This window comes from Lithobates pipiens, unplaced genomic scaffold, assembly GCF_037356315.1.
Source record: "Lithobates pipiens isolate NorthernLeopardFrog02 unplaced genomic scaffold, aLitPip1_a1.2 Scaffold_8, whole genome shotgun sequence".
NCBI classification, from domain to species: domain Eukaryota; kingdom Metazoa; phylum Chordata; class Amphibia; order Anura; family Ranidae; genus Lithobates; species Lithobates pipiens.
In genome coordinates this window covers 567,806,579-567,834,078 of record NW_027507903.1, presented here as the reverse complement: position 1 = coordinate 567,834,078, position 27,500 = coordinate 567,806,579, and the positions used below count along the sequence as shown (strand labels likewise).

Here is a 27,500-nt window from a genome sequence, read left to right as displayed (position 1 = left end):
TCCTGTGTTCCTGATAGTATTTCATTTCCTGTCCTGACCCGGCTTGACCTGTCTTGTCTGCATCCCTGGCTTTGACCCTTGGTACTTTGACAACAAGGGAATGATTGGAGGTTACAATGGAAAAAAAGCTTTGAGGTTTCAGCACTAGGAGTGTGCGGGTCGTTAAAAGGACTTGCATTTCCCATACCGGGAGTGGAACCCGGGCCGCCTGGGTGAAACCCAGGAAACCTAACCGCTAGACCATATGGGAAAACTAGATGCCTTGTTTTGAGAAAAATAGAGAAAACCAAAGGGAAAAAAAGATGTGCCACCGCCATCAGCTTCCAAGTATGGTGGCCAGCTATGACACACATATCACTTTCACTAATTGACCTCGTTAGCGCAGCAGGTAGCGCGTCAGTCTCATAATCTGAAGGTCGTGAGTTCGATCCTCACACGGGGCACTACTCTCTAACCATTTTGTGAGCCTTGGGGTCCTTAATCTATGAAAAACACTACTCTTCATCCCTTAGGTCTTGTAGGAAACCATATGGATGGAAAATTGACCGGAAGATCAAGCTTTCAGTGCTCTTTTGCCTTCCACCATATTCCACCCAGCTAAAATCTTTAGCTCTGCATCCAACAGACCTTGCAAGATACAATGTCTACTCATCCTGGAACAACAGAGGCATTTTCCATCTATGTGACATGCTTCCCTTAGTTTCATCACACAGAAAGAACAAAGCACCGAGGAATTCAAAAGGGCTTTTTCAAAGGTGTGGAAAAAAAAGATGATGTCTCTGTCAGAGAATGGTTTGCAGAAGATTGGCACATAGATATTTGCCAATGCAAATGTGCATAAGAGCGAGAACGGCCGAGAAACTTCATGTGCTAGTACGCATGTGCGTACGCCAAAGCGCACACAATGCGTGACAATTTCTGGTGCCCAGTGGCCTATTTAAAGCTAGCAGCATAAGCCATTAGTTGCTGGATGATCTTCAGCTTCCCCTGTGAGTTCCTGTGATCCTGATATTATTCATGTGTGAAAATTCATGTGCCAGTGCGCATATACGTACGCCAAAGCGCGTGCATGAGCCATTAGTTGCTGGATGAACTTCAGCTTGCCCTGTGAGTTCCTGTGTTCCTGATAGTATTTCATTTCCTGTCCTGACCCGGCTTGACCTGTCTTGTCTGCATCCCTGGCTTTGACCCTTGGTACTTTGACAACAAGGGAATGATTGGAGGTTACAATGGAAAAACAGCTTTGAGGTTTCAGCACTAGGAGTGTGCGGGTCGTTAAAAGGACTTGCATTTCCCATACCGGGAGTGGAACCCGGGCCGCCTGGGTGAAAACCAGGAATCCTAACCGCTAGACCATATGGGAAAACTAGCTGCCTTGTTTTGAGAAAAATAGAGAAAATCAAAGGGAAAAAAAGATGTGCCACCGCCATCAGCTTCCAAGTATGGTGGCCAGCTATGACACACAAATCACTTTCACTAATTGGCCTCGTTAGCGCAGCAGGTAGCGCGTCAGTCTCATAATCTGAAGGTCGTGAGTTCGATCCTCACACGGGGCACTACTCTCTAACTGTTTTGTGAGCCTTGGGGTCCTTAATCTATGAAAAACACTACTCTTCATCCCTTAGGTCTTGTAGGAAACCATATGGATGGAAAATTGACCGGAAGATCAAGCTTTCAGTGCTCTTTTGCCTTCCACCATATTCCACCCAGCTAAAATCTTTAGCTCTGCATCCAACAGACCTTGCAAGATACAATGTCTACTCATCCTGGAACAACAGAGGCATTTTCCATCTATGTGACATGCTTCCCTTAGTTTCATCACACAGAAAGAACAAAGCACCGAGGAATTCAAAAGGGCTTTTTCAAAGGTGTGGAAAAAAAAGATGATGTCTCTGTCAGAGAATGGTTTGCAGAAGATTGGCACATAGATATTTGCCAATGCAAATGTGCAGAAGAGCGAGAACGGCCGAGAAACTTCATGTGCTAGTACGCATGTGCGTACGCCAAAGCGCACACAATGCGTGACAATTTCTGGTGCCCAGTGGCCTATTTAAAGCTAGCAGCATAAGCCATTAGTTGCTGGATGATCTTCAGCTTCCCCTGTGAGTTCCTGTGATCCTGATATTATTCATGTGTGAAAATTCATGTGCCAGTGCGCATATACGTACGCCAAAGCGCGTGCATGAGCCATTAGTTGCTGGATGAACTTCAGCTTGCCCTGTGAGTTCCTGTGTTCCTGATAGTATTTCATTTCCTGTCCTGACCCGGCTTGACCTGTCTTGTCTGCATCCCTGGCTTTGACCCTTGGTACTTTGACAACAAGGGAATGATTGGAGGTTACAATGGAAAAACAGCTTTGAGGTTTCAACACTAGGAGTGTGCGGGTCGTTAAAAGGGCTTGCATTTCCCATACCGGGAGTCGAACCCGGGCCGCCTGGGTGAAAACCAGGAATCCTAACCGCTAGACCATATGGGAAAACTAGCTGCCTTGTTTTGAGAAAAATAGAGAAAACCAAAGGGAAAAAAAGATGTGCCACCGCCATCAGCTTCCAAGTATGGTGGCCAGCTATGACACACATATCACTTTCACTAATTGGCCTCGTTAGCGCAGCAGGTAGCGCGTCAGACTCATAATCTGAAGGTCATGAGTTCGATCCTCACACGGGGCACTACTCTCTAACCATTTTGTGAGCCTTGGGGTCCTTAATCTATGAAAAACACTACTCTTCGTCCCTTAGGTCTTGTAGGAAACCATATGGATGGAAAATTGACCGGAAGATCAAGCTTTCAGTGCTCTTTTGCCTTCCACCATATTCCACCCAGCTAAAATCTTTAGCTCTGCATCCAACAGACCTTGCAAGATACAATGTCTACTCATCCTGGAACAACAGAGGCATTTTCCATCTATGTGACATGCTTCCCTTAGTTTCATCACACAGAAAGAACAAAGCACCGAGGAATTCAAAAGGGCTTTTTCAAAGGTGTGGGAAAAAAAGATGATGTCTCTGTCAGAGAATGGTTTGCAGAAGATTGGCACATAGATATTTGCCAATGCAAATGTGCAGAAGAGCGAGAACGGCCGAGAAACTTCATGTGCTAGTACGCATGTGCGTACGCCAAAGCGCACACAATGCGTGACAATTTCTGGTGCCCAGTGGCCTATTTAAAGCTAGCAGCATAAGCCATTAGTTGCTGGATGATCTTCAGCTTCCCCTGTGAGTTCCTGTGATCCTGATATTATTCATGTGTGAAAATTCATGTGCCAGTGCGCATATACGTACGCCAAAGCGCGTGCATGAGCCATTAGTTGCTGGATGAACTTCAGCTTGCCCTGTGAGTTCCTGTGTTCCTGATAGTATTTCATTTCCTGTCCTGACCCGGCTTGACCTGTCTTGTCTGCATCCCTGGCTTTGACCCTTGGTACTTTGACAACAAGGGAATGATTGGAGGTTACAATGGAAAAACAGCTTTGAGGTTTCAGCACTAGGAGTGTGCGGGTCGTTAAAAGGACTTGCATTTCCCATACCGGGAGTGGAACCCGGGCCGCCTGGGTGAAAACCAGGAATCCTAACCGCTAGACCATATGGGAAAACTAGCTGCCTTGTTTTGAGAAAAATAGAGAAAACCAAAGGGAAAAAAAGATGTGCCACCGCCATCAGCTTCCAAGTATGGTGGCCAGCTATGACACACATATCACTTTCACTAATTGGCCTCGTTAGCGCAGCAGGTAGCGCGTCAGTCTCATAATCTGAAGGTCGTGAGTTCGATCCTCACACGGGGCACTACTCTCTAACCATTTTGTGAGCCTTGGGGTCCTTAATCTATGAAAAACACTACTCTTCATCCCTTAGGTCTTGTAGGAAACCATATAGATGGAAAATTGACCGGAAAATCAAGCTTTCAGTGCTCTTTTGCCTTCCACCATATTCCACCCAGCTAAAATCTTTAGCTCTGCATCCAACAGACCTTGCAAGATACAATGTCTACTCATCCTGGAACAACAGAGGCATTTTCCATCTATGTGACATGCTTCCCTTAGTTTCATCACACAGAAAGAACAAAGCACCGAGGAATTCAAAAGGGCTTTTTCAAAGGTGTGGAAAAAAAAGATGATGTCTCTGTCAGAGAATGGTTTGTAGAAGATTGGCACATAGATATTTGCCAATGCAAATGTGCAGAAGAGCGAGAACGGCCGAGAAACTTCATGTGCTAGTACGCATGTGCGTACGCCAAAGCGCACACAATGCGTGACAATTTCTGGTGCCCAGTGGCCTATTTAAAGCTAGCAGCATAAGCCATTAGTTGCTGGATGATCTTCAGCTTCCCCTGTGAGTTCCTGTGATCCTGATATTATTCATGTGTGAAAATTCATGTGCCAGTGCGCATATACGTACGCCAAAGCGCGTGCATGAGCCATTAGTTGCTGGATGAACTTCAGCTTGCCCTGTGAGTTCCTGTGTTCCTGATAGTATTTCATTTCCTGTCCTGACACGGCTTGACCTGTCTTGTCTGCATCCCTGGCTTTGACCCTTGGTACTTTGACAACAAGGGAATGATTGGAGGTTACAATGGAAAAACAGCTTTGAGGTTTCAGCACTAGGAGTGTGCGGGTCGTTAAAAGGACTTGCATTTCCCATACCGGGAGTGGAACCCGGGCCGCCTGGGTGAAAACCAGGAATCCTAACCGCTAGACCATATGGGAAAACTAGCTGCCTTGTTTTGAGAAAAATAGAGAAAACCAAAGGGAAAAAAAGATGTGCCACCGCCATCAGCTTCCAAGTATGGTGGCCAGCTATGACACACATATCACTTTCACTAATTGGCCTTGTTAGCGCAGCAGGTAGCGCGTCAGTCTCATAATCTGAAGGTCGTGAGTTCGATCCTCACACGGGGCACTACTCTCTAACCATTTTGTGAGCCTTGGGGTCCTTAATCTATGAAAAATACTACTCTTCATCCCTTAGGTCTTGTAGGAAACCATATGGATGGAAAATTGACCGGAAAATCAAGCTTTCAGTGCTCTTTTGCCTTCCACCATATTCCACCCAGCTAAAATCTTTAGCTCTGCATCCAACAGACCTTGCAAGATACAATGTCTACTCATCCTGGAACAACAGAGGCATTTTCCATCTATGTGACATGCTTCCCTTAGTTTCATCACACAGAAAGAACAAAGCACCGAGGAATTCAAAAGGGCTTTTTCAAAGGTGTGGAAAAAAAAGATGATGTCTCTGTCAGAGAATGGTTTGCAGAAGATTGGCACATAGATATTTGCCAATGCAAATGTGCATAAGAGCGAGAACGGCCGAGAAACTTCATGTGCTAGTACGCATGTGCGTACGCCAAAGCGCACACAATGCGTGACAATTTCTGGTGCCCAGTGGCCTATTTAAAGCTAGCAGCATAAGCCATTAGTTGCTGGATGATCTTCAGCTTCCCCTGTGAGTTCCTGTGATCCTGATATTATTCATGTGTGAAAATTCATGTGCCAGTGCGCATATACGTACGCCAAAGCGCGTGCATGAGCCATTAGTTGCTGGATGAACTTCAGCTTGCCCTGTGAGTTCCTGTGTTCCTGATAGTATTTCATTTCCTGTCCTGACCCGGCTTGACCTGTCTTGTCTGCATCCCTGGCTTTGACCCTTGGTACTTTGACAACAAGGGAATGATTGGAGGTTACAATGGAAAAAAAGCTTTGAGGTTTCAGCACTAGGAGTGTGCGGGTCGTTAAAAGGACTTGCATTTCCCATACCGGGAGTGGAACCCGGGCCGCCTGGGTGAAACCCAGGAAACCTAACCGCTAGACCATATGGGAAAACTAGATGCCTTGTTTTGAGAAAAATAGAGAAAACCAAAGGGAAAAAAAGATGTGCCACCGCCATCAGCTTCCAAGTATGGTGGCCAGCTATGACACACATATCACTTTCACTAATTGACCTCGTTAGCGCAGCAGGTAGCGCGTCAGTCTCATAATCTGAAGGTCGTGAGTTCGATCCTCACACGGGGCACTACTCTCTAACCATTTTGTGAGCCTTGGGGTCCTTAATCTATGAAAAACACTACTCTTCATCCCTTAGGTCTTGTAGGAAACCATATGGATGGAAAATTGACCGGAAGATCAAGCTTTCAGTGCTCTTTTGCCTTCCACCATATTCCACCCAGCTAAAATCTTTAGCTCTGCATCCAACAGACCTTGCAAGATACAATGTCTACTCATCCTGGAACAACAGAGGCATTTTCCATCTATGTGACATGCTTCCCTTAGTTTCATCACACAGAAAGAACAAAGCACCGAGGAATTCAAAAGGGCTTTTTCAAAGGTGTGGAAAAAAAAGATGATGTCTCTGTCAGAGAATGGTTTGCAGAAGATTGGCACATAGATATTTGCCAATGCAAATGTGCATAAGAGCGAGAACGGCCGAGAAACTTCATGTGCTAGTACGCATGTGCGTACGCCAAAGCGCACACAATGCGTGACAATTTCTGGTGCCCAGTGGCCTATTTAAAGCTAGCAGCATAAGCCATTAGTTGCTGGATGATCTTCAGCTTCCCCTGTGAGTTCCTGTGATCCTGATATTATTCATGTGTGAAAATTCATGTGCCAGTGCGCATATACGTACGCCAAAGCGCGTGCATGAGCCATTAGTTGCTGGATGAACTTCAGCTTGCCCTGTGAGTTCCTGTGTTCCTGATAGTATTTCATTTCCTGTCCTGACCCGGCTTGACCTGTCTTGTCTGCATCCCTGGCTTTGACCCTTGGTACTTTGACAACAAGGGAATGATTGGAGGTTACAATGGAAAAAAAGCTTTGAGGTTTCAGCACTAGGAGTGTGCGGGTCGTTAAAAGGACTTGCATTTCCCATACCGGGAGTGGAACCCGGGCCGCCTGGGTGAAACCCAGGAAACCTAACCGCTAGACCATATGGGAAAACTAGATGCCTTGTTTTGAGAAAAATAGAGAAAACCAAAGGGAAAAAAAGATGTGCCACCGCCATCAGCTTCCAAGTATGGTGGCCAGCTATGACACACATATCACTTTCACTAATTGACCTCGTTAGCGCAGCAGGTAGCGCGTCAGTCTCATAATCTGAAGGTCGTGAGTTCGATCCTCACACGGGGCACTACTCTCTAACCATTTTGTGAGCCTTGGGGTCCTTAATCTATGAAAAACACTACTCTTCATCCCTTAGGTCTTGTAGGAAACCATATGGATGGAAAATTGACCGGAAGATCAAGCTTTCAGTGCTCTTTTGCCTTCCACCATATTCCACCCAGCTAAAATCTTTAGCTCTGCATCCAACAGACCTTGCAAGATACAATGTCTACTCATCCTGGAACAACAGAGGCATTTTCCATCTATGTGACATGCTTCCCTTAGTTTCATCACACAGAAAGAACAAAGCACCGAGGAATTCAAAAGGGCTTTTTCAAAGGTGTGGAAAAAAAAGATGATGTCTCTGTCAGAGAATGGTTTGCAGAAGATTGGCACATAGATATTTGCCAATGCAAATGTGCATAAGAGCGAGAACGGCCGAGAAACTTCATGTGCTAGTACGCATGTGCGTACGCCAAAGCGCACACAATGCGTGACAATTTCTGGTGCCCAGTGGCCTATTTAAAGCTAGCAGCATAAGCCATTAGTTGCTGGATGATCTTCAGCTTCCCCTGTGAGTTCCTGTGATCCTGATATTATTCATGTGTGAAAATTCATGTGCCAGTGCGCATATACGTACGCCAAAGCGCGTGCATGAGCCATTAGTTGCTGGATGAACTTCAGCTTGCCCTGTGAGTTCCTGTGTTCCTGATAGTATTTCATTTCCTGTCCTGACCCGGCTTGACCTGTCTTGTCTGCATCCCTGGCTTTGACCCTTGGTACTTTGACAACAAGGGAATGATTGGAGGTTACAATGGAAAAACAGCTTTGAGGTTTCAGCACTAGGAGTGTGCGGGTCGTTAAAAGGACTTGCATTTCCCATACCGGGAGTGGAACCCGGGCCGCCTGGGTGAAAACCAGGAATCCTAACCGCTAGACCATATGGGAAAACTAGCTGCCTTGTTTTGAGAAAAATAGAGAAAATCAAAGGGAAAAAAAGATGTGCCACCGCCATCAGCTTCCAAGTATGGTGGCCAGCTATGACACACAAATCACTTTCACTAATTGGCCTCGTTAGCGCAGCAGGTAGCGCGTCAGTCTCATAATCTGAAGGTCGTGAGTTCGATCCTCACACGGGGCACTACTCTCTAACTGTTTTGTGAGCCTTGGGGTCCTTAATCTATGAAAAACACTACTCTTCATCCCTTAGGTCTTGTAGGAAACCATATGGATGGAAAATTGACCGGAAGATCAAGCTTTCAGTGCTCTTTTGCCTTCCACCATATTCCACCCAGCTAAAATCTTTAGCTCTGCATCCAACAGACCTTGCAAGATACAATGTCTACTCATCCTGGAACAACAGAGGCATTTTCCATCTATGTGACATGCTTCCCTTAGTTTCATCACACAGAAAGAACAAAGCACCGAGGAATTCAAAAGGGCTTTTTCAAAGGTGTGGGAAAAAAAGATGATGTCTCTGTCAGAGAATGGTTTGCAGAAGATTGGCACATAGATATTTGCCAATGCAAATGTGCAGAAGAGCGAGAACGGCCGAGAAACTTCATGTGCTAGTACGCATGTGCGTACGCCAAAGCGCACACAATGCGTGACAATTTCTGGTGCCCAGTGGCCTATTTAAAGCTAGCAGCATAAGCCATTAGTTGCTGGATGATCTTCAGCTTCCCCTGTGAGTTCCTGTGATCCTGATATTATTCATGTGTGAAAATTCATGTGCCAGTGCGCATATACGTACGCCAAAGCGCGTGCATGAGCCATTAGTTGCTGGATGAACTTCAGCTTGCCCTGTGAGTTCCTGTGTTCCTGATAGTATTTCATTTCCTGTCCTGACCCGGCTTGACCTGTCTTGTCTGCATCCCTGGCTTTGACCCTTGGTACTTTGACAACAAGGGAATGATTGGAGGTTACAATGGAAAAACAGCTTTGAGGTTTCAACACTAGGAGTGTGCGGGTCGTTAAAAGGGCTTGCATTTCCCATACCGGGAGTCGAACCCGGGCCGCCTGGGTGAAAACCAGGAATCCTAACCGCTAGACCATATGGGAAAACTAGCTGCCTTGTTTTGAGAAAAATAGAGAAAACCAAAGGGAAAAAAAGATGTGCCACCGCCATCAGCTTCCAAGTATGGTGGCCAGCTATGACACACATATCACTTTCACTAATTGGCCTCGTTAGCGCAGCAGGTAGCGCGTCAGACTCATAATCTGAAGGTCATGAGTTCGATCCTCACACGGGGCACTACTCTCTAACCATTTTGTGAGCCTTGGGGTCCTTAATCTATGAAAAACACTACTCTTCGTCCCTTAGGTCTTGTAGGAAACCATATGGATGGAAAATTGACCGGAAGATCAAGCTTTCAGTGCTCTTTTGCCTTCCACCATATTCCACCCAGCTAAAATCTTTAGCTCTGCATCCAACAGACCTTGCAAGATACAATGTCTACTCATCCTGGAACAACAGAGGCATTTTCCATCTATGTGACATGCTTCCCTTAGTTTCATCACACAGAAAGAACAAAGCACCGAGGAATTCAAAAGGGCTTTTTCAAAGGTGTGGGAAAAAAAGATGATGTCTCTGTCAGAGAATGGTTTGCAGAAGATTGGCACATAGATATTTGCCAATGCAAATGTGCAGAAGAGCGAGAACGGCCGAGAAACTTCATGTGCTAGTACGCATGTGCGTACGCCAAAGCGCACACAATGCGTGACAATTTCTGGTGCCCAGTGGCCTATTTAAAGCTAGCAGCATAAGCCATTAGTTGCTGGATGATCTTCAGCTTCCCCTGTGAGTTCCTGTGATCCTGATATTATTCATGTGTGAAAATTCATGTGCCAGTGCGCATATACGTACGCCAAAGCGCGTGCATGAGCCATTAGTTGCTGGATGAACTTCAGCTTGCCCTGTGAGTTCCTGTGTTCCTGATAGTATTTCATTTCCTGTCCTGACCCGGCTTGACCTGTCTTGTCTGCATCCCTGGCTTTGACCCTTGGTACTTTGACAACAAGGGAATGATTGGAGGTTACAATGGAAAAACAGCTTTGAGGTTTCAGCACTAGGAGTGTGCGGGTCGTTAAAAGGACTTGCATTTCCCATACCGGGAGTGGAACCCGGGCCGCCTGGGTGAAAACCAGGAATCCTAACCGCTAGACCATATGGGAAAACTAGCTGCCTTGTTTTGAGAAAAATAGAGAAAACCAAAGGGAAAAAAAGATGTGCCACCGCCATCAGCTTCCAAGTATGGTGGCCAGCTATGACACACATATCACTTTCACTAATTGGCCTCGTTAGCGCAGCAGGTAGCGCGTCAGTCTCATAATCTGAAGGTCGTGAGTTCGATCCTCACACGGGGCACTACTCTCTAACCATTTTGTGAGCCTTGGGGTCCTTAATCTATGAAAAACACTACTCTTCATCCCTTAGGTCTTGTAGGAAACCATATAGATGGAAAATTGACCGGAAAATCAAGCTTTCAGTGCTCTTTTGCCTTCCACCATATTCCACCCAGCTAAAATCTTTAGCTCTGCATCCAACAGACCTTGCAAGATACAATGTCTACTCATCCTGGAACAACAGAGGCATTTTCCATCTATGTGACATGCTTCCCTTAGTTTCATCACACAGAAAGAACAAAGCACCGAGGAATTCAAAAGGGCTTTTTCAAAGGTGTGGAAAAAAAAGATGATGTCTCTGTCAGAGAATGGTTTGCAGAAGATTGGCACATAGATATTTGCCAATGCAAATGTGCAGAAGAGCGAGAACGGCCGAGAAACTTCATGTGCTAGTACGCATGTGCGTACGCCAAAGCGCACACAATGCGTGACAATTTCTGGTGCCCAGTGGCCTATTTAAAGCTAGCAGCATAAGCCATTAGTTGCTGGATGATCTTCAGCTTCCCCTGTGAGTTCCTGTGATCCTGATATTATTCATGTGTGAAAATTCATGTGCCAGTGCGCATATACGTACGCCAAAGCGCGTGCATGAGCCATTAGTTGCTGGATGAACTTCAGCTTGCCCTGTGAGTTCCTGTGTTCCTGATAGTATTTCATTTCCTGTCCTGACCCGGCTTGACCTGTCTTGTCTGCATCCCTGGCTTTGACCCTTGGTACTTTGACAACAAGGGAATGATTGGAGGTTACAATGGAAAAAAAGCTTTGAGGTTTCAGCACTAGGAGTGTGCGGGTCGTTAAAAGGACTTGCATTTCCCATACCGGGAGTGGAACCCGGGCCGCCTGGGTGAAACCCAGGAAACCTAACCGCTAGACCATATGGGAAAACTAGATGCCTTGTTTTGAGAAAAATAGAGAAAACCAAAGGGAAAAAAAGATGTGCCACCGCCATCAGCTTCCAAGTATGGTGGCCAGCTATGACACACATATCACTTTCACTAATTGACCTCGTTAGCGCAGCAGGTAGCGCGTCAGTCTCATAATCTGAAGGTCGTGAGTTCGATCCTCACACGGGGCACTACTCTCCAACCATTTTGTGAGCCTTGGGGTCCTTAATCTATGAAAAACACTACTCTTCATCCCTTAGGTCTTGTAGGAAACCATATGGATGGAAAATTGACCGGAAGATCAAGCTTTCAGTGCTCTTTTGCCTTCCACCATATTCCACCCAGCTAAAATCTTTAGCTCTGCATCCAACAGACCTTGCAAGATACAATGTCTACTCATCCTGGAACAACAGAGGCATTTTCCATCTATGTGACATGCTTCCCTTAGTTTCATCACACAGAAAGAACAAAGCACCGAGGAATTCAAAAGGGCTTTTTCAAAGGTGTGGAAAAAAAAGATGATGTCTCTGTCAGAGAATGGTTTGCAGAAGATTGGCACATAGATATTTGCCAATGCAAATGTGCATAAGAGCGAGAACGGCCGAGAAACTTCATGTGCTAGTACGCATGTGCGTACGCCAAAGCGCACACAATGCGTGACAATTTCTGGTGCCCAGTGGCCTATTTAAAGCTAGCAGCATAAGCCATTAGTTGCTGGATGATCTTCAGCTTCCCCTGTGAGTTCCTGTGATCCTGATATTATTCATGTGTGAAAATTCATGTGCCAGTGCGCATATACGTACGCCAAAGCGCGTGCATGAGCCATTAGTTGCTGGATGAACTTCAGCTTGCCCTGTGAGTTCCTGTGTTCCTGATAGTATTTCATTTCCTGTCCTGACCCGGCTTGACCTGTCTTGTCTGCATCCCTGGCTTTGACCCTTGGTACTTTGACAACAAGGGAATGATTGGAGGTTACAATGGAAAAACAGCTTTGAGGTTTCAGCACTAGGAGTGTGCGGGTCGTTAAAAGGACTTGCATTTCCCATACCGGGAGTGGAACCCGGGCCGCCTGGGTGAAAACCAGGAATCCTAACCGCTAGACCATATGGGAAAACTAGCTGCCTTGTTTTGAGAAAAATAGAGAAAATCAAAGGGAAAAAAAGATGTGCCACCGCCATCAGCTTCCAAGTATGGTGGCCAGCTATGACACACAAATCACTTTCACTAATTGGCCTCGTTAGCGCAGCAGGTAGCGCGTCAGTCTCATAATCTGAAGGTCGTGAGTTCGATCCTCACACGGGGCACTACTCTCTAACTGTTTTGTGAGCCTTGGGGTCCTTAATCTATGAAAAACACTACTCTTCATCCCTTAGGTCTTGTAGGAAACCATATGGATGGAAAATTGACCGGAAGATCAAGCTTTCAGTGCTCTTTTGCCTTCCACCATATTCCACCCAGCTAAAATCTTTAGCTCTGCATCCAACAGACCTTGCAAGATACAATGTCTACTCATCCTGGAACAACAGAGGCATTTTCCATCTATGTGACATGCTTCCCTTAGTTTCATCACACAGAAAGAACAAAGCACCGAGGAATTCAAAAGGGCTTTTTCAAAGGTGTGGAAAAAAAAGATGATGTCTCTGTCAGAGAATGGTTTGCAGAAGATTGGCACATAGATATTTGCCAATGCAAATGTGCAGAAGAGCGAGAACGGCCGAGAAACTTCATGTGCTAGTACGCATGTGCGTACGCCAAAGCGCACACAATGCGTGACAATTTCTGGTGCCCAGTGGCCTATTTAAAGCTAGCAGCATAAGCCATTAGTTGCTGGATGATCTTCAGCTTCCCCTGTGAGTTCCTGTGATCCTGATATTATTCATGTGTGAAAATTCATGTGCCAGTGCGCATATACGTACGCCAAAGCGCGTGCATGAGCCATTAGTTGCTGGATGAACTTCAGCTTGCCCTGTGAGTTCCTGTGTTCCTGATAGTATTTCATTTCCTGTCCTGACCCGGCTTGACCTGTCTTGTCTGCATCCCTGGCTTTGACCCTTGGTACTTTGACAACAAGGGAATGATTGGAGGTTACAATGGAAAAACAGCTTTGAGGTTTCAACACTAGGAGTGTGCGGGTCGTTAAAAGGGCTTGCATTTCCCATACCGGGAGTCGAACCCGGGCCGCCTGGGTGAAAACCAGGAATCCTAACCGCTAGACCATATGGGAAAACTAGCTGCCTTGTTTTGAGAAAAATAGAGAAAACCAAAGGGAAAAAAAGATGTGCCACCGCCATCAGCTTCCAAGTATGGTGGCCAGCTATGACACACATATCACTTTCACTAATTGGCCTCGTTAGCGCAGCAGGTAGCGCGTCAGACTCATAATCTGAAGGTCATGAGTTCGATCCTCACAGGGGGCACTACTCTCTAACCATTTTGTGAGCCTTGGGGTCCTTAATCTATGAAAAACACTACTCTTCATCCCTTAGGTCTTGTAGGAAACCATATGGATGGAAAATTGACCGGAAGATCAAGCTTTCAGTGCTCTTTTGCCTTCCACCATATTCCACCCAGCTAAAATCTTTAGCTCTGCATCCAACAGACCTTGCAAGATACAATGTCTACTCATCCTGGAACAACAGAGGCATTTTCCATCTATGTGACATGCTTCCCTTAGTTTCATCACACAGAAAGAACAAAGCACCGAGGAATTCAAAAGGGCTTTTTCAAAGGTGTGGGAAAAAAAGATGATGTCTCTGTCAGAGAATGGTTTGCAGAAGATTGGCACATAGATATTTGCCAATGCAAATGTGCAGAAGAGCGAGAACGGCCGAGAAACTTCATGTGCTAGTACGCATGTGCGTACGCCAAAGCGCACACAATGCGTGACAATTTCTGGTGCCCAGTGGCCTATTTAAAGCTAGCAGCATAAGCCATTAGTTGCTGGATGATCTTCAGCTTCCCCTGTGAGTTCCTGTGATCCTGATATTATTCATGTGTGAAAATTCATGTGCCAGTGCGCATATATGTACGCCAAAGCGCGTGCATGAGCCATTAGTTGCTGGATGAACTTCAGCTTGCCCTGTGAGTTCCTCTGTTCCTGATAGTATTTCATTTCCTGTCCTGACCCGGCTTGACCTGTCTTGTCTGCATCCCTGGCTTTGACCCTTGGTACTTTGACAACAAGGGAATGATTGGAGGTTACAATGGAAAAACAGCTTTGAGGTTTCAGCACTAGGAGTGTGCGGGTCGTTAAAAGGACTTGCATTTCCCATACCGGGAGTGGAACCCGGGCCGCCTGGGTGAAACCCAGGAAACCTAACCGCTAGACCATATGGGAAAACTCGATGCCTTGTTTTGAGAAAAATAGAGAAAACCAAAGGGAAAAAAAGATGTGCCACCGCCATCAGCTTCCAAGTATGGTGGCCAGCTATGACACACATATCACTTTCACTAATTGGCATCGTTAGCGCAGCAGGTAGCGTGTCAGTCTCATAATCTGAAGGTCGTGAGTTAGATCCTCACACGGGGCACTACTCTCTAACCATTTTGTGAGCCTTGGGGTCCTTAATCTATGAAAAACACTACTCTTCATCCCTTAGGTCTTGTAGGAAACCATATGGATGGAACATTGACCGGAAGATCAAGCTTTCAGTGCTCTTTTGCCTTCCACCATATTCCACCCAGCTAAAATCTTTAGCTCTGCATCCAACAGACCTTGCAAGATACAATGTCTACTCATCCTGGAACAACAGAGGCATTTTCCATCTATGTGACATGCTTCCCTTAGTTTCATCACACAGAAAGAACAAAGCACCGAGGAATTCAAAAGGGCTTTTTCAAAGGTGTGGAAAAAAAAGATGATGTCTCTGTCAGAGAATGGTTTGCAGAAGATTGGCACATAGATATTTGCCAATGCAAATGTGCATAAGAGCGAGAACGGCCGAGAAACTTCATGTGCTAGTACGCATGTGCGTACGCCAAAGCGCACACAATGCGTGACAATTTCTGGTGCCCAGTGGCCTATTTAAAGCTAGCAGCATTAGCCATTAGTTGCTGGATGATCTTCAGCTTCCCCTGTGAGTTCCTGTGATCCTGATATTATTCATGTGTGAAAATTCATGTGCCAGTGCGCATATACGTACGCCAAAGCGCGTGCATGAGCCATTAGTTGCTGGATGAACTTCAGCTTGCCCTGTGAGTTCCTGTGTTCCTGATAGTATTTCATTTCCTGTCCTGACCCGGCTTGACCTGTCTTGTCTGCATCCCTGGCTTTGACCCTTGGTACTTTGACAACAAGGGAATGATTGGAGGTTACAATGGAAAAACAGCTTTGAGGTTTCAGCACTAGGAGTGTGCGGGTCGTTAAAAGGACTTGCATTTCCCATACCGGGAGTCGAACCCGGGCCGCCTGGGTGAAAACCAGGAATCCTAACCGCTAGACCATATGGGAAAACTAGCTGCCTTGTTTTGAGAAAAATAGAGAAAACCAAAGGGAAAAAAAGATGTGCCACCGCCATCAGCTTCCAAGTATGGTGGCCAGCTATGACACACATATCACTTTCACTAATTGGCCTCGTTAGCGCAGCAGGTAGCGCGTCAGTCTCATAATCTGAAGGTCGTGAGTTAGATCCTCACACGGGGCACTACTCTCTAACCATTTTGTGAGCCTTGGGGTCCTTAATCTATGAAAAACACTACTCTTCATCCCTTAGGTCTTGTAGGAAACCATATGGATGGAACATTGACCGGAAGATCAAGCTTTCAGTGCTCTTTTGCCTTCCACCATATTCCACCCAGCTAAAATCTTTAGCTCTGCATCCAACAGACCTTGCAAGATACAATGTCTACTCATCCTGGAACAACAGAGGCATTTTCCATCTATGTGACATGCTTCCCTTAGTTTCATCACACAGAAAGAACAAAGCACCGAGGAATTCAAAAGGGCTTTTTTAAAGGTGTGGAAAAAAAAGATGATGTCTCTGTCAGAGAATGGTTTGCAGAAGATTGGCACATAGATATTTGCCAATGCAAATGTGCAGAAGAGCGAGAACGGCCGAGAAACTTCATGTGCTAGTACGCATGTGCGTACGCCAAAGCGCACACAATGCGTGACAATTTCTGGTGCCCAGTGGCCTATTTAAAGCTAGCAGCATAAGCCATTAGTTGCTGGATGATCTTCAGCTTCCCCTGTGAGTTCCTGTGATCCTGATATTATTCATGTGTGAAAATTCATGTGCCAGTGCGCATATACGTACGCCAAAGCGCGTGCATGAGCCATTAGTTGCTGGATGAACTTCAGCTTGCCCTGTGAGTTCCTGTGTTCCTGATAGTATTTCATTTCCTGTCCTGACCCGGCTTGACCTGTCTTGTCTGTATCCCTGGCTTTGACCCTTGGTACTTTGACAACAAGGGAATGATTGGAGGTTACAATGGAAAAACAGCTTTGAGGTTTCAGCACTAGGAGTGTGCGGGTCGTTAAAAGGACTTGCATTTCCCATACCGGGAGTCGAACCCGGGCCGCCTGGGTGAAAACCAGGAATCCTAACCGCTAGACCATATGGGAAAACTAGCTGCCTTGTTTTGAGAAAAATGGAGAAAACCAAAGGGAAAAAAAGATGTGCCACCGCCATCAGCTTCCAAGTATGGTGGCCAGCTATGACACACATATCAATTTCACTAATTGGCCTCGTTAGCGCAGCAGGTAGCGCGTCAGTCTCATAATCAGAAGGTCGTGAGTTCAATCCTCACACGGGGCACTACCCTCTAACCATTTTGTGAGCCTTGGGGTCCTTAATCTATGAAAAACACTACTCTTCATCCCTTAGGTCTTGTAGGAAACCATATGGATGGAACATTGACCGGAAGATCAAGCTTTCAGTGCTCTTTTGCCTTCCACCATATTCCACCCAGCTAAAATCTTTAGCTCTGCATCCAACAGACCTTGCAAGATACAATGTCTACTCATCCTGGAACAACAGAGGCATTTTCCATCTATGTGACATGCTTCCCTTAGTTTCAACACACGGAAAGAACAAAGCACCGAGGAATTCAAAAGGGCTTTTTCAAAGGTGTGGAAAAAAAAGATGATGTCTCTGTCAGAGAATGGTTTGCAGAAGATTGGCACATAGATATTTGCCAATGCAAATGTGCAGAAGAGCGAGAACGGCCGAGAAACTTCATGTGCTAGTACGCATGTGCGTACGCCAAAGCGTACACAATGCGTGACAATTTCTGGTGCCCAGTGGCCTATTTAAAGCTAGCAGCATAAGCCATTAGTTGCTGGATGATCTTCAGCTTCCCCTGTGAGTTCCTGTGATCCTGATATTATTCATGTGTGAAAATTCATGTGCCAGTGCGCATATACGTACGCCAAAGCGCGTGCATGAGCCATTAGTTGCTGGATGAACTTCAGCTTGCCCTGTGAGTTCCTGTGTTCCTGATAGTATTTCATTTCCTGTCCTGACCCGGCTTGACCTGTCTTGTCTGCATCCCTGGCTTTGACCCTTGGTACTTTGACAACAAGGGAATGATTGGAGGTTACAATGGAAAAACAGCTTTGAGGTTTCAGCACTAGGAGTGTGCGGGTCGTTAAAAGGACTTGCATTTCCCATACCGGGAGTCGAACCCGGGCCGCCTGGGTGAAAACCAGGAATCCTAACCGCTAGACCATATGGGAAAACTAGTTGCCTTTTTTTGAGAAAAATAGAGAAAACCAAAGGGAAAAAAAGATGTGCCACCGCCATCAGCTTCCAAGTATGGTGGCCAGCTATGACACACATATCACTTTCACTAATTGGCCTCGTTAGCGCAGCAGGTAGCGCGTCAGTCTCATAATCTGAAGGTCGCGAGTTCGATCCTCACACGGGGCACTACTCTCTAACCATTTTGAGAGCCTTGGGGTCCTTAATCTATGAAAAACACTACTCTTCATCCCTTAGGTCTTGTAGGAAACCATATGGATGGAAAATTGACCGGAAGATCAAGCTTTCAGTGCTCTTTTGCCTTCCACCATATTCCACCCAGCTAAAATCTTTAGCTCTGCATCCAACAGACCTTGCAAGATACAATGTCTACTCATCCTGGAACAACAGAGGCATTTTCCATCTATGTGACATGCTTCCCTTAGTTTCATCACACAGAAAGAACAAAGCACCGAGGAATTCAAAAGGGCTTTTTCAAAGGTGTGGAAAAAAAAGATGATGTCTCTGTCAGAGAATGGTTTGCAGAAGATTGGCACATAGATATTTGCCAATGCAAATGTGCAGAAGAGCGAGAACGGCCGAGAAACTTCATGTGCTAGTACGCATGTGCGTACGCCAAAGCGCACACAATGCGTGACAATTTCTGGTGCCCAGTGGCCTATTTAAAGCTAGCAGCATAAGCCATTAGTTGCTGGATGATCTTCAGCTTCCCCTGTGAGTTCCTGTGATCCTGATATTATTCATGTGTGAAAATTAATGTGCCAGTGCGCATATACGTACGCCAAAGCGCGTGCATGAGCCATTAGTTGCTGGATGAACTTCAGCTTGCCCTGTGAGTTCCTGTGTTCCTGATAGTATTTCATTTCCTGTCCTGACCCGGCTTGACCTGTCTTGTCTGCATCTCTGGCTTTGACCCTTGGTACTTTGACAACAAGGGAATGATTGGAGGTTACAATGGAAAAACAGCTTTGAGGTTTCAGCACTAGGAGTGTGCGGGTCGTTAAAAGGACTTGCATTTCCCATACCGGGAGTCGAACCCGGGCCGCCTGGGTGAAAACCAGGAATCCTAACCGCTAGACCATATGGGAAAACTAGCTGCCTTGTTTTGAGAAATATAGAGAAAACCAAAGGGAAAAAAAGATGTGCCACCGCCATCAGCTTCCAAGTATGGTGGCCAGCTATTACACACATATCACTTTCACTAATTTGCCTCGTTAGCGCAGCAGGTAGCGCGTCAGTCTCATAATCTGAAGGTCGTGAGTTCGATCCTCACACGGGGCACTACTCTCTAACCATTTTGTGAGCCTTGGGGTCCTTAATCTATGAAAAACCCTACTCTTCATCCCTTAGGTCTTGTAGGAAACCATATGGATGGAAAATTGACCGGAAGATCAAGCTTTCAGTGCTCTTTTGCCTTCCACCATATTCCACCCAGCTAAAATCTTTAGCTCTGCATCCAACAGACCTTGCAAGATACAATGTCTACTCATCCTGGAACAACAGAGGCATTTTCCATCTATGTGACATGCTTCCCTTAGTTTCATCACCCAGAAAGAACAAAGCACAGAGGAATTCAAAAGGGCTTTTTCAAAGGTGTGGAAAAAAAAGATGATGTCTCTGTCAGAGAATGGTTTGCAGAAGATTGGCACATAGATATTTGCCAATGCAAATGTGCAGAAGAGCGAGAATGGCCGAGAAACTTCATGTGCTAGTACGCATGTGCGTACGCCAAAGCGCACACAATGCGTGACAATTTCTGGTGCCCAGTGGCCTATTTAAAGCTAGCAGCATAAGCCATTAGTTGCTGGATGATCTTCAGCTTCCCCTGTGAGTTCCTGTGATCCTGATATTATTCATGTGTGAAAATTCATGTGCCAGTGCGCATATACGTACGCCAAAGCGCGTGCATGAGCCATTAGTTGCTGGATGAACTTCAGCTTGCCCTGTGAGTTCCTGTGTTCCTGATAGTATTTCATTTCCTGTCCTGACACGGCTTGACCTGTCTTGTCTGCATCCCTGGCTTTGACCCTTGGTACTTTGACAACAAGGGAATGATTGGAGGTTACAATGGAAAAACAGCTTTGAGGTTTCAGCACTAGGAGTGTGCGGGTCGTTAAAAGGACTTGCATTTCCCATACCGGGAGTCGAACCCGGGCCGCCTGGGTGAAAACCAGGAATCCTAACCGCTAGACCATATGGGAAAACTAGCTGCCTTGTTTTGAGAAAAATAGAGAAAACCAAAGGGAAAAAAAGATGTGCCACCGCCATCAGCTTCCAAGTATGGTGGCCAGCTATGACACACATATCACTTTTACTAATCGGCCTCGTTAGCGCAGCAGGTAGCGTGTCAGTCTCATAATCTGAAGGTCGTGAGTTCGATCCTCACACGGGGCACTACTCTCTAACCATTTTGTGAGCCTTGGGGTCCTTAAACTATGAAAAACACTACTCTTCATCCCTTAGGTCTTGTAGGAAACCATATGGATGGAACATTGACCGGAAGATCAAGCTTTCAGTGCTCTTTTGCCTTCCACCATATTCCACCCAGCTAAAATCTTTAGCTCTGCATCCAACAGACCTTGCAAGATACAATGTCTACTCATCCTGGAACAACAGAGGCATTTTCCATCTATGTGACATGCTTCCCTTAGTTTCATCACACAGAAAGAACAAAGCACCGAGGAATTTAAAAGGGCTTTTTCAAAGGTGTGGAAAAAAAAGATGATGTCTCTGTCAGAGAATGGTTTGCAGAAGATTGGCACATAGATATTTGCCAATGCAAATGTGCAGAAGAGCGAGAACGGCCGAGAAACTTCATGTGCTAGTACGCATGTGCGTACGCCAAAGCGTACACAATGCGTGACAATTTCTGGTGCCCAGTGGCCTATTTAAAGCTAGCAGCATAAGCCATTAGTTGCTGGATGATCTTCAGCTTCCCCTGTGAGTTCCTGTGATCCTGATATTATTCATGTGTGAAAATTCATGTGCCAGTGCGCATATACGTACGCCAAAGCGCGTGCATGAGCCATTAGTTGCTGGATGAACTTCAGCTTGCCCTGTGAGTTCGTGTGTTCCTGATAGTATTTCATTTCCTGTCCTGACCCGGCTTGACCTGTCTTGTCTGCATCCCTGGCTTTGACCCTTGGTACTTTGACAACAAGGGAATGATTGGAGGTTACAATGGAAAAACAGCTTTGAGGTTTCAGCACTAGGAGTGTGCGGGTCGTTAAAAGGACTTGCATTTCCCATACCGGGAGTCAAACCCGGGCCGCCTGGGTGAAAACCAGGAATCCTAACCGCTAGACCATATGGGAAAACTAGCTGCCTTGTTTTGAGAAAAATAGAGAAAACCAAAGGGAAAAAAAGATGTGCCACCGCCATCAGCTTCCAAGTATGGTGGCCAGCTATGACACACATATCACTTTCACTAATTGGCCTCGTTAGCGCAGCAGGTAGCGCGTCAGTCTCATAATCTGAAGGTCGTGAGTTCGATCCTCACACGGGGCACTACTCTCTAACCATTTTGTGAGCCTTGGGGTCCTTAATCTATGAAAAACACTACTCTTCATCCCTTAGGTCTTGTAGGAAACCATATGGATGGAAAATTGACCGGAAGATCAAGCTTTCAGTGCTCTTTTGCCTTCCACCATATTCCACCCAGCTAAAATCTTTAGCTCTGCATCCAACAGACCTTGCAAGATACAATGTCTACTCATCCTGGTACAACAGAGGCATTTTCCATCTATGTGACATGCTTCCCTTAGTTTCATCACACAGAAAGAACAAAGCACCGAGGAATTCAAAAGGGCTTTTTCAAAGGTGTGGAAAAAAAAGATGATGTCTCTGTCAGAGAATGGTTTGCAGAAGATTGGCACATAGATATTTGCCAATGCAAATGTGCAGAAGAGCGAGAACGGCCGAGAAACTTCATGTGCCAGTACGCATGTGCGTACGCCAAAGCGTACACAATGCGTGACAATTTCTGGTGCCCAGTGGCCTATTTAAAGCTAGCAGCATAAGCCATTAGTTGCTGGATGATCTTCAGCTTCCCCTGTGAGTTCCTGTGATCCTGATATTATTCATGTGTGAAAATTCATGTGCCAGTGCGCATATACGTACGCCAAAGCGCGTGCATGAGCCATTGGTTGCTGGATGAACTTCAGCTTGCCCTGTGAGTTCCTGTGTTCCTGATAGTATTTCATTTCCTGTCCTGACCCGGCTTGACCTGTCTTGTCTGCATCCCTGGCTTTGACCCTTGGTACTTTGACAACAAGGGAATGATTGGAGGTTACAATGGAAAAACAGCTTTGAGGTTTCAGCACTAGGAGTGTGCGGGTCGTTAAAAGGACTTGCATTTCCCATACCGGGAGTCGAACCCGGGCCGCCTGGGTGAAAACCAGGAATCCTAACCGCTAGACCATATGGGAAAGCCAGCTGCCTTGTTTTGAGAAAAATAGAGAAAACCAAAGGGAAAAAAAGATGTGCCACCGCCATCAGCTTCCAAGTATGGTGGCCAGCTATGACACACATATCACTTTCACTAATTGGCCTCGTTAGCGCAGCAGGTAGCGCGTCAGTCTCATAATCTGAAGGTCGTGAGTTAGATCCTCACACGGGGCACTACTCTCTAACCATTTTGTGAGCCTTGGGGTCCTTAATCTATGAAAAACACTACTCTTCATCCCTTAGGTCTTGTAGGAAACCATATGGATGGAACATTGACCGGAAGATCAAGCTTTCAGTGCTCTTTTGCCTTCCACCATATTCCACCCAGCTAAAATCTTTAGCTCTGCATCCAACAGACCTTGCAAGATACAATGTCTACTCATCCTGGAACAACAGAGGCATTTTCCATCTATGTGACATGCTTCCCTTAGTTTCATCACACAGAAAGAACAAAGCACCGAGGAATTCAAAAGGGCTTTTTTAAAGGTGTGGAAAAAAAAGATGATGTCTCTGTCAGAGAATGGTTTGCAGAAGATTGGCACATAGATATTTGCCAATGCAAATGTGCAGAAGAGCGAGAATGGCCGAGAAACTTAATGTGCTAGTACGCATGTGCGTACGCCAAAGCGCACACAATGCGTGACAATTTCTGGTGCCCAATGGCCTATTTAAAGCTAGCAGCATAAGCCATTAGTTGCTGGATGATCTTCAGCTTCCCCTGTGAGTTCCTGTGATCCTGATATTATTCTGTGTGAAAATTCATGTGCCAGTGTGCATATACGTACACCAAAGCGCGTGCATGAGCCATTAGTTGCTGGATGAACTTCAGCTTGCCCTGTGAGTTCCTGTGTTCCTGATAGTATTTCATTTCCTGTCCTGACACGGCTTGACCTGTCTTGTCTGCATCCCTGGCTTTGACCCTTGGTACTTTGACAACAAGGGAATGATTGGAGGTTACAATGGAAAAACAGCTTTGAGGTTTCAGCACTAGGAGTGTGCGGGTCGTTAAAAGGACTTGCATTTCCCATACCGGGAGTCGAACCCGGGCCGCCTGGGTGAAAACCAGGAATCCTAACCGCTAGACCATATGGGAAAACTATTTGCCTTGTTTTGAGAAAAATAGAGAAAACCAAAGGGAAAAAAAGATGTGCCACCGCCATCAGCTTCCAAGTATGGTGGCCAGCTATGACACACATATCACTTTCACTAATTGGCCTCGTTAGCGCAGCAGGTAGCGCGTCAGTCTCATAATCTGAAGGTCGTGAGTTCGATCCTCACACGGGGCACTACTCTCTAACCATTTTGAGAGCCTTGGGGTCCTTAATCTATGAAAAACACTACTCTTCATCCCTTAGGTCTTGTAGGAAACCATATGGATGGAAAATTGACCGGAAGATCAAGCTTTCAGTGCTCTTTTGCCTTCCACCATATTCCACCCAGCTAAAATCTTTAGCTCTGCATCCAACAGACCTTGCAAGATACAATGTCTACTCATCCTGGAACAACAGAGGCATTTTCCATCTATGTGACATGCTTCCCTTAGTTTCATCACACAGAAAGAACAAAGCACCGAGGAATTCAAAAGGGCTTTTTCAAAGGTGTGGAAAAAAAAGATGATGTCTCTGTCAGAGAATGGTTTGCAGAAGATTGGCACATAGATATTTGCCAATGCAAATGTGCAGAAGAGCGAGAACGGCCGAGAAACTTCATGTGCTAGTACACATGTGCGTACGCCAAAGCGCACACAATGCGTGACAATTTCTGGTGCCCAGTGGCCTATTTAAAGCTAGCAGCATAAGCCATTAGTTGCTGGATGATCTTCAGCTTCCCCTGTGAGTTCCTGTGATCCTGATATTATTCATGTGTGAAAATTCATGTGCCAGTGCGCATATACGTACGCCAAAGCGCGTGCATGAGCCATTGGTTGCTGGATGAACTTCAGCTTGCCCTGTGAGTTCCTGTGTTCCTGATAGTATTTCATTTCCTGTCCTGACCCGGCTTGACCTGTCTTGTCTGCATCCCTGGCTTTGACCCTTGGTACTTTGACAACAAGGGAATGATTGGAGGTTACAATGGAAAAACAGCTTTGAGGTTTCAGCACTAGGAGTGTGCGGGTCGTTAAAAGGACTTGCATTTCCCATACCGGGAGTCGAACCCGGGCCGCCTGGGTGAAAACCAGGAATCCTAACCGCTAGACCATATGGGAAAGCCAGCTGCCTTGTTTTGAGAAAAATAGAGAAAACCAAAGGGAAAAAAAGATGTGCCACCGCCATCAGCTTCCAAGTATGGTGGCCAGCTATGACACACATATCACTTTCACTAATTGGCCTCGTTAGCGCAGCAGGTAGCGCGTCAGTCTCATAATCTGAAGGTCGTGAGTTAGATCCTCACACGGGGCACTACTCTCTAACCATTTTGTGAGCCTTGGGGTCCTTAATCTATGAAAAACACTACTCTTCATCCCTTAGGTCTTGTAGGAAACCATATGGATGGAACATTGACCGGAAGATCAAGCTTTCAGTGCTCTTTTGCCTTCCACCATATTCCACCCAGCTAAAATCTTTAGCTCTGCATCCAACAGACCTTGCAAGATACAATGTCTACTCATCCTGGAACAACAGAGGCATTTTCCATCTATGTGACATGCTTCCCTTAGTTTCATCACACAGAAAGAACAAAGCACCGAGGAATTCAAAAGGGCTTTTTTAAAGGTGTGGAAAAAAAAGATGATGTCTCTGTCAGAGAATGGTTTGCAGAAGATTGGCACATAGATATTTGCCAATGCAAATGTGCAGAAGAGCGAGAATGGCCGAGAAACTTAATGTGCTAGTACGCATGTGCGTACGCCAAAGCGCACACAATGCGTGACAATTTCTGGTGCCCAATGGCCTATTTAAAGCTAGCAGCATAAGCCATTAGTTGCTGGATGATCTTCAGCTTCCCCTGTGAGTTCCTGTGATCCTGATATTATTCTGTGTGAAAATTCATGTGCCAGTGTGCATATACGTACGCCAAAGCGCGTGCATGAGCCATTAGTTGCTGGATGAACTTCAGCTTGCCCTGTGAGTTCCTGTGTTCCTGATAGTATTTCATTTCCTGTCCTGACACGGCTTGACCTGTCTTGTCTGCATCCCTGGCTTTGACCCTTGGTACTTTGACAACAAGGGAATGATTGGAGGTTACAATGGAAAAACAGCTTTGAGGTTTCAGCACTAGGAGTGTGCGGGTCGTTAAAAGGACTTGCATTTCCCATACCGGGAGTCGAACCCGGGCCGCCTGGGTGAAAACCAGGAATCCTAACCGCTAGACCATATGGGAAAACTATTTGCCTTGTTTTGAGAAAAATAGAGAAAACCAAAGGGAAAAAAAGATGTGCCACCGCCATCAGCTTCCAAGTATGGTGGCCAGCTATGACACACATATCACTTTCACTAATTGGCCTCGTTAGCACAGCAGGTAGCGCGTCAGTCTCATAATCTGAAGGTCGTGAGTTCGATCCTCACACGGGGCACTACTCTCTAACCATTTTGAGAGCCTTGGGGTCCTTAATCTATGAAAAACACTACTCTTCATCCCTTAGGTCTTGTAGGAAACCATATGGATGGAAAATTGACCGGAAGATCAAGCTTTCAGTGCTCTTTTGCCTTCCACCATATTCCACCCAGCTAAAATCTTTAGCTCTGCATCCAACAGACCTTGCAAGATACAATGTCTACTCATCCTGGAACAACAGAGGCATTTTCCATCTATGTGACATGCTTCCCTTAGTTTCATCACACAGAAAGAACAAAGCACCGAGGAATTCAAAAGGGCTTTTTCAAAGGTGTGGAAAAAAAAGATGATGTCTCTGTCAGAGAATGGTTTGCAGAAGATTGGCACATAGATATTTGCCAATGCAAATGTGCAGAAGAGCGAGAACGGCCGAGAAACTTCATGTGCTAGTACACATGTGCGTACGCCAAAGCGCACACAATGCGTGACAATTTCTGGTGCCCAGTGGCCTATTTAAAGCTAGCAGCATAAGCCATTAGTTGCTGGATGATCTTCAGCTTCCCCTGTGAGTTCCTGTGATCCTGATATTATTCATGTGTGAAAATTAATGTGCCAGTGCGCATATACGTACGCCAAAGCGCGTGCATGAGCCATTAGTTGCTGGATGAACTTCAGCTTGCCCTGTGAGTTCCTGTGTTCCTGATAGTATTTCATTTCCTGTCCTGACCCGGCTTGACCTGTCTTGTCTGCATCTCTGGCTTTGACCCTTGGTACTTTGACAACAAGGGAATGATTGGAGGTTACAATGGAAAAACAGCTTTGAGGTTTCAGCACTAGGAGTGTGCGGGTCGTTAAAAGGACTTGCATTTCCCATACCGGGAGTCGAACCCGGGCCGCCTGGGTGAAAACCAGGAATCCTAACCGCTAGACCATATGGGAAAACTAGCTGCCTTGTTTTGAGAAATATAGAGAAAACCAAAGGGAAAAAAAGATGTGCCACCGCCATCAGCTTCCAAGTATGGTGGCCAGCTATGACACACATATCACTTTCACTAATTTGCCTCGTTAGCGCAGCAGGTAGCGCGTCAGTCTCATAATCTGAAGGTCGTGAGTTCGATCCTCACACGGGGCACTACTCTCTAACCATTTTGTGAGCCTTGGGGTCCTTAATCTATGAAAAACACTACTCTTCATCCCTTAGGTCTTGTAGGAAACCATATGGATGGAACATTGACCGGAAGATCAAGCTTTCAGTGCTCTTTTGCCTTCCACCATATTCCACCCAGCTAAAATCTTTAGCTCTGCATCCAACAGACCTTGCAAGATACAATGTCTACTCATCCTGGAACAACAGAGGCATTTTCCATCTATGTGACATGCTTCCCTTAGTTTCATCACACAGAAAGAACAAAGCACCGAGGAATTCAAAAGGGCTTTTTTAAAGGTGTGGAAAAAAAAGATGATGTCTCTGTCAGAGAA

The 27,500-nt window shown here is 45.8% G+C and overlaps 9 non-coding genes across 9 annotated transcripts; all 9 read left to right on the top strand.

Annotated features, from left to right (window-relative positions):
- Positions 1-1,483: 1,483 nt before the first annotated feature.
- Positions 1,484-1,556, top strand: TRNAM-CAU (transfer RNA methionine (anticodon CAU)). The gene has a single exon. It is a non-coding gene; the product is annotated as a tRNA-Met (tRNA).
- Positions 1,557-3,709: 2,153 nt separating this feature from the next.
- Positions 3,710-3,782, top strand: TRNAM-CAU (transfer RNA methionine (anticodon CAU)). The gene has a single exon. It is a non-coding gene; the product is annotated as a tRNA-Met (tRNA).
- Positions 3,783-8,161: 4,379 nt separating this feature from the next.
- Positions 8,162-8,234, top strand: TRNAM-CAU (transfer RNA methionine (anticodon CAU)). The gene has a single exon. It is a non-coding gene; the product is annotated as a tRNA-Met (tRNA).
- Positions 8,235-10,387: 2,153 nt separating this feature from the next.
- TRNAM-CAU (transfer RNA methionine (anticodon CAU)) lies at positions 10,388-10,460 on the top strand. The gene has a single exon. It is a non-coding gene; the product is annotated as a tRNA-Met (tRNA).
- A 2,153-nt stretch (positions 10,461-12,613) lies between these two features.
- Positions 12,614-12,686, top strand: TRNAM-CAU (transfer RNA methionine (anticodon CAU)). The gene has a single exon. It is a non-coding gene; the product is annotated as a tRNA-Met (tRNA).
- A 6,605-nt stretch (positions 12,687-19,291) lies between these two features.
- Positions 19,292-19,364, top strand: TRNAM-CAU (transfer RNA methionine (anticodon CAU)). The gene has a single exon. It is a non-coding gene; the product is annotated as a tRNA-Met (tRNA).
- A 2,153-nt stretch (positions 19,365-21,517) lies between these two features.
- Positions 21,518-21,590, top strand: TRNAM-CAU (transfer RNA methionine (anticodon CAU)). The gene has a single exon. It is a non-coding gene; the product is annotated as a tRNA-Met (tRNA).
- Positions 21,591-23,742: 2,152 nt separating this feature from the next.
- TRNAM-CAU (transfer RNA methionine (anticodon CAU)) lies at positions 23,743-23,815 on the top strand. The gene has a single exon. It is a non-coding gene; the product is annotated as a tRNA-Met (tRNA).
- Positions 23,816-27,080: 3,265 nt separating this feature from the next.
- On the top strand, positions 27,081-27,153 carry TRNAM-CAU (transfer RNA methionine (anticodon CAU)). The gene has a single exon. It is a non-coding gene; the product is annotated as a tRNA-Met (tRNA).
- Positions 27,154-27,500: the final 347 nt, after the last annotated feature.